Here is a 7458-nt window from a genome sequence, read left to right on the forward strand (position 1 = left end):
TCCATAGAGATAAACACTTTTGCTTGGACATAATTTTTAACCACTGACAAACTCAATTGATTAATTGGCTCAGTTTGGAAAGAACACAATGTACAGTCTAAATACATACAAAATAATACAAAATATAAGGTTTTGTACTCTATATATTTATATTTGTACTCCTGGAAACGCCATTCATACAGGGGACATCTAGGAACCCAAGGTTTAAGGATTTTATTACCGGCCGACTGACCATCAAGCAACCAGGGCCCAGGGGGCATTGTTATTTCTAATATACATAAAATCTTCTTCATATCGAAAGCATAGACGAAGCCTGTTGTTGTTTAGTCTCCACATCAACCTTGTTCTAGCTCAAGCAAATTAATTGGTTATTTTAAGCGAGGAAACAAGCAGAAAAATGAAACTTGGGACTAGACATGATCTCCAATGAGAGAACTCGTCGCATAGTAACAACGATGGCATCTTCTCATTGGAATTAATTAATGGTGTCTAAAACCCAAGGAAAATGTCCCCATGGACATGGAAAGACTTATCGTTTCAGTTTTGAAAACAAAATTCACATATATAACCAATAACATGCATTTTGTATTTTTATTTTTAGAACTAATTTATTTTTTAAATAAGATGATTTGGATTTGTTTTTGGAACTTGCAACAAGAAAAAAATGCACATTGGATAATACCCAGTTGGTAATTAATTATTTTTGTAAATTGCAGATAGGGTACCCTAATATAGTTTTGGGGTAGTCTCACTTTAGGGCTTGGACTCTTAAAATCTGAATTTTCAGAAATATACATTAAAGTTTAATTTCATTAAATTACATTATGATAAGGGATAAAATTACAAAGATGCCCATGTTCTAAATCTCCTTTTTTCACTATTAATCTTTCTTTTACCTTTGGGCTTCAAATGCAAACCAATGGCAACAAAGTAAGCATCCAAAAGTGAGAGTACTACCAATGAACAAATTAGGGTTAACTTACTTTTTGCTGCTGGGTTGCGTGTAAAGTTCAAAGGTAGATGATGGTGAATAAAAAAAAAATCAGAAAATGCATTTTCAGAACTTTCTCCCTTACCATAACATTAGTTTAATGTAGCTAGACTTAAATGTATATTTCTAGAGTACTGAAGTAGCACACTTGGTTTCTTTTGTTGAAAATCCGGTCTTCTCATCACATAGCACTTCTCACACAAACCTCACAGCATGTCTCAACTACACATTAGAAACATCTCCCATACTTGAATGTTATTATTTATGGGGAGATATTTTCAATGCATAGTTAGATGTACTGTGAGGTCTTTGTGAGAAGCACACGGTAAGGAACAAATCCCGAAACCCTAATCCTTATTAGGGTACCTATATGCAATTTACCCTAACTATTTTTCTTTCCCTTTTTGGCCAACTAATAGGTAATAGGTATACTTTGGCCTGTACACTTGCTTGTGTGTTTTCCTGCTGCATTATCAATTTGAATGAGAACATTTCACATAATTTGGCTGTTTATGTTTGCCAAGCAATCCAATCTCGTCAAAATTTGGGCTTCCCATGGAATATCTTATGGTTCTGGTGGTTTCAAACATTGGTAGTAGGATTGGCATCTCCAACTGCCATGTCTAGAGGAATTTGATCTATATGGTGTAAGTATTCGAGAATTAGGAATGGCAGTTAGTGTGACAAAGATTCCGGTCACTTTTGGCCCTTAATATCAATAAAAATATTTTTTTCAATATAATCTCTAGAATATGCTATCTTTTTTAAAAAATATTAAATGAGGGCAAAAATTTTATTCACCTCCTTCCGAGATCTCATCGCGCGGGTCCTAACACACTAAATCCAAAGCGGCTCACAGGGACATGTTCCTCGTGTTGTCACCCCCTGGTTCAGCTCCTTAGTGTGGACCTTGTTCTGGATTGGCGGATTCAGACCCGGACTGGTGTTCCGGCTCGTTGCCACTTCCGTTGGGGACCTTCGCAGGACCAAGTGCAGAGGATGGAAACGCTGAGGGCTGAGACAAGTGCGGAGGAGCGGCAAGGAACTGGCGAGGCTACAGGAGAGCGTGGTGGCGCCACCCCTGTTTGAACTTCTGAGGCGGGGAGGGAGCGTGGTGAATGGGGAGGAGGGGAATGTCAATTCTGTGCTTGAAAGCATGATAACTGAGTTCGAGATTTTGCTGGGGAATGCAAACATGCTATGAGCAAACAGTGCAACTAATGTGATTTAGATACTAAGCCCTGTTCAGACTGTGAGCTTTTCAGTAGTCGCAGAATAGCTTCAGCTCAGTATTCGAAGGTTGGGTTTTCAAAGAGACGCTGAGCGAGAGGGTAAGTAGAAACCGCTAATACCCTCTCTCTCTCTCTCTTCTTCTTCTTTTTGATGGCTTACCGTCTACGACGAGTTGAGTCAAATAGAACGAATAGTTTGTAGTGAGAGGAGAGGGAAACTATGCTCTACTCTAAGAAGAAGAAGAAGAAGAGACGTGGGGGAGATCAGAGATAGGGAAGGCCACCGTTGTTCGCTGTTCAAACGAGGAATGAGGTGAACATTATTTTTGCCTTGGATATTTTTTTCAATTTTTTTTTATTGATATTAGGGGACAAAAACCCTTCTTTTAGGGAAATGAAGAGCACTATTACTGAAGTTTGCAAAACTCCAACAGCTTCTCTGTTAGTATGGCTTTTTAACTGGGGAATGACAAAGGAAACCAATTAAAAGTATTCAAAGTTATTGTTAATATCTAAAATTTGAATAATTGTATTTTCATTTAATGTTAATTGATAGAAAATAATTATTGTTAATTTAATATGAATAAATATTTTTTAATAAATTTAGTTTTTATTAATACTTTTAATATTTTTTATTATTTTTAAATGAAATTTTGATTAATTTTAAATAAATAAAAATAATTACAAAAGCTAATATTTTTATTAATTTCACTAATAACTAACAATTATATAGGAATGACAACAGGGTGGATTCAGGGCACGACATCCCATCTTTGTCCCTGCCCCATAGTTAAGACACTCTACCCCATCCCCGCCCCCATCCTCAATGTCAGGCGGAGCAACCACTCCTCAATGTCAAGCGAGTTCAGGACCAAGGCACCCCACTCCTCATCAAGGATGGAGAATCCTCAGATTTCCCTACCCCATCCCTAATATTGGGCAGGTTCATGTAGATGTGTAAATCAAGTCGTGTTGGGCCAAGCTAGGCTGCGAACATGGCCAAGCTATGAGAGGTCCATATAAAAAAAATAAAAAAATGTTTAAATTTTTATTTCATATGATTTTTGATATATACAATTAGACGTATTCATGGGCTAGGTAGCCCGACGGCCCGACACGACTTGACCCATTATTTTCAGGCTTAGACAAAATTTGAGGCTTGTGGGCTTGAGCTCAAGCTTTCTCAAATAAGCCTGACCCAATACTATTACATATATAAAAAAATTATTTATGTTATATATAATAAATATAATATGCTTCTTAAATTATTAATAAATATCAATTTACTATTAGGAAATATAAATTAGTTTATTAAATTATTACTAAATTAATATAATATTAGTTTATAAAAGTATACTAAAAATAAGACATTTTGTGTACAGATCGGGCTTCGGGCTCGGGCTTAAGCTTCGGGCTTTATATAAAGGCTGGGCTTGGGCTCAAGATCTAGGCCCGATGGTCAGAACGAGCTCGGGCTTAGGCTTGCACATTTTCTGTTGATAAAAAGGTTCGCGTTAATTATAAAACTATGATTTTTTACAAATTAAATTTTTTATTTAATTCTAGTTTAGTATAAAAAATATATAATATTTCTATATATATATATATATATTAATATAAAATTTTTTATTTAGATATTATATGATAATATTTACCATATATGCATATAACTTTCAAGTTGAGCTTATTAGGGGCTGTTTAGCTTAAGCCCTATTTGCTAAAGCCATCATTGGACTCCAGAAGTTTGATACCCAATTAGACTTTGGATTTGACTATCCCTGTTAATGTGTGGCTATAGTGCATATCTCAGCTAGACCTAATTCAAAAGAAAATAGCTGCTTGAGCTTACAAATTTATAGATCTAATCGGGTTAGGTTAAGTTATAAACGGTTTGTTACTTTTTATTATTAATTATTAAAATATTGTAATTAATAAATTACTATATTTATTTAACATACAATAGTTTCTAGAAATTATAATATTTTCAGAAATATTGTTAATTTCTTGGCTAAAACTAATTAAATTTAATTTTTTGGTAATTAAATGTAATTTTCTACTATTTATAGCTTAAATTATAATTACTATTAATTATAGTTTAAAAATAATTATTGTTAATTATATTACTATTAATAATTAAAATACATTGTTTTTTCATTATTATTTAGTTTTTGTAATAAGATACAATTAATTTAATTTTTTAATTATGTTTAAGTATTTTAATTAAAATTTAGGTCTTTTAGAATTTTTGGATTTTTAATTAACTTTTGGTGTTTTTTCATTATTATTCAATAATTTTTGCATATGAGTATTTTTCAATAATTTTTAGTATTTTTATCATTAATTTATTTTTTCATATTAGTCACTATAAAATTAATTTGCATTTGCTTTCAGTAAAAATAAATTAAATAACTAAATAAATACAAAAGTTAATGAAAAGTATAACTAATTTTCAATATTTTTCAATAATTTCTGGCTTGGGTATTTTTTTAATAATTTTTGTTATTTTTAATAATAAAGTACTATTAATTATTTTCAGTAAATACCCTAATTAATATAAAATATTGTTAATTTTCAATAATTTTTAATTATTTTTAGTATTTTAATTATCTTTTGGTTTCTCAAAATTTTTTGGATTTTTAATTAATTGTTGGTATTTTAAAACTATTTGTTAATATTTTTTATTAGCATTTATTAAAGTCTCAACTCATAAGTTATCTAATAATATTATTAAAACTATCAATTAATATTTTTATATTTAAACTTCTTATTTGTATTAGCGTTTATTAAGTTGAAATTTTAAATGGAATTGGAACACATTTTTTAATATTTACTAAGTTTTGTTAACCTCAACCTATTTATATTATTTGATTTATATCATGGTTTTCAAAATCGAACCGAACCGAAAAAACCGAGAACCAGTTAGGTCCACTTTGTACCCCAGAACCGTTATTTCGCAAAAAAAGAAAAAAAAGAAAAAATCGTTGATTTGGTCAACAAACCGCTGACCCAGGTGGTCAAGCCGTTTGAACCATCCAATAGTTTTGGCCATTTTTTGTCAAAATGGGTCGTCTATTCAGTTTGAACAGTCAAATCGTTTGACCCAAGAACCAAACCTATGACCAGTTTGGTTTTAAAAACCTTTATTTATATTATTACTACTATTTCTCTCTCTCTCTCTCTCTCTTAAATGTAATAGTAACATGCATTAAAATAAGAGGCATTGGAAAACCCAAAGGTCTCTCTCTAAGACTATGTTTGGTTTGAAGGAAAAGGTAGGGAAAGGAAGGGAAAGACAAGGAAACCTATACAAGGTTTGTAACGGTTTCCCTACCTTTCCCTTCATTCCCCTGCATTTTCCTTCAAGCCAAACATAGCCTAATAGTGTGCAGCTTTATTAATCTAATCAAGATAAGCAATGATTACTGTTTTATATTTTTAAAACAAAAAAAAGAAAAAATACAAAAAATGAAGAAAATAAATAAATGACTTCTCTCAAAGGAAAGACATACTGACATGGACCATCCAATTTTAATATATAGATGTTCATAATATCTCCCTTCCTCCTATTAAATATTTTTCCCTCCCTAATAAAATATGGGTATAAATTATATATGTTGGGTGGATTGGGTTAGGTTTCAGCTCAATCTAGGCCTAATCCTAAAAATTGAGCTTCAATTGAGGATGAAGTCAAGCTTGATCTGTCCAACCCAGGCCCAACCCCATTAAAAATTGATGCACTTGTGTTGGGCTTAAGCCCAAACTAGACATGGTTGGTCAATCAACCCACACTAAAATTTCACATAAACATTAAGGATACATATATGCAAATATGTATCTATATATGCATGCATGTATGTGTATAGTCAGCTAAGCTCGGGTTGGAATAAGGTTAGGTCAGGGCCAAGTTCGAACTATCTAAGATTTAGGCTTGGGTCCATCCTAAAAATAACATAAAAAGTTTTGAACTTTTGAGTTTAGGCCTAGCTGAAGGAAAAAAAAAATCTTAGCTCAAATTGTGTAAAATTGTGACTTGGGTGAGTCAAAGATAACATTGGGCCACCCAAATTGAACTCATAAGGCTATGTTTGTTTTGAAGGAAAGGGTAAGGAAATATTCACGAATCATGATATAGGGATGGAATCTGCTCAGAATAGGAACCGTCCCAATACACTTCCAACATAATTTGTGTCCGCACATCTCACATTGAGATCGGGACCCACACGTCTGCAATGTGTGGATAATATTATGTTGGAACAGATTTTTGTTGTGAGCAGATCTGACGCCACACACTATACATATGTGAGGCATGCTTTTAAGAGTTTGCATCTGTTCCCCCAAAGAGGAGATGGGATCTGCTCCTCACACTTGGCGCCTCACAGGTGCCTCACATGCACATCCTATTATATATTGGGAACATTTTACGTACTTATTAATTATTATTCACGGGAGATGCTCTCAATGCATGGTGGATGTGACTGAGGCACCCATTTGTGAGGAAGTAGACCCTGTCTCCCCAAAGAGCAAGACCGGATCTATTCCTCACACAGGGCACCTTACACCGATCTCACATGCACATCAACATTTTTCGTATTTGTAAGTTATTATTCATAGAAGATGTTCCCAATACATGGTGGATGTGCCTGTGAGGCACTCATGTGTGAAGAGCAGATCCCGTTCCCCAAAGAACACGTTCCATAGGCGCCCCACATATGCACCCCACTAACACCCCACAACATATCCCAACCATGTATTGGGAATATCTAATGGCAATTTTGGGAGATGTTCCCAATGTTGATGAGATGTGCATGTGAGGGATGTGATGGCAGATTTGATCTCTTATATCAACGTGCATTGGAAACACCTCCCTTAATTGTCAATGGGAGATGCTCCCAAGTAAGGTTTTTAAAATCGACCTGGAGAACGAATCGGTCAGGGTCCAGTTCCTGGGTTGAATGGTTTGACCGTTAGAACTGAATGATAGGCCTATTTTGACAAAAAAAAAAGTCAAAACCATTCAAACGGTTAACCACCCAAGTCAGCGGTTTACTGACCAAAATCAACGGTTTTTGGAAAAAATCTAGTTTTGGGGAAACCATTCAATCGGTTCCCAGTTTTTCCGGCTGAACATCAGGTCCGGTCCGGTCCGATTTTGAAAACCATGCTCCCAAATCGCAATACAGAATAGGGGATGTGCCGTGGGGAGCCCTTGCTCTATAGGGTGTACATGCCAATTCT

The 7458-nt window shown here is 34.1% G+C and overlaps 1 pseudogene; it reads left to right on the forward strand.

Annotated features, from left to right (window-relative positions):
- The first annotated feature begins 1769 nt into the window (after nt 1-1769).
- On the forward strand, nt 1770-2520 carry LOC148874957 (protein RESPONSE TO ABA AND SALT 1-like; annotated as a pseudogene).
- The last annotated feature ends 4938 nt before the right edge of the window (nt 2521-7458 follow it).

This window comes from Nelumbo lutea, chromosome 1, assembly GCF_056320005.1.
Source record: "Nelumbo lutea isolate HS-2025 chromosome 1, American lotus-T2T, whole genome shotgun sequence".
Classification (NCBI taxonomy): Eukaryota; Viridiplantae; Streptophyta; class Magnoliopsida; order Proteales; family Nelumbonaceae; genus Nelumbo; species Nelumbo lutea.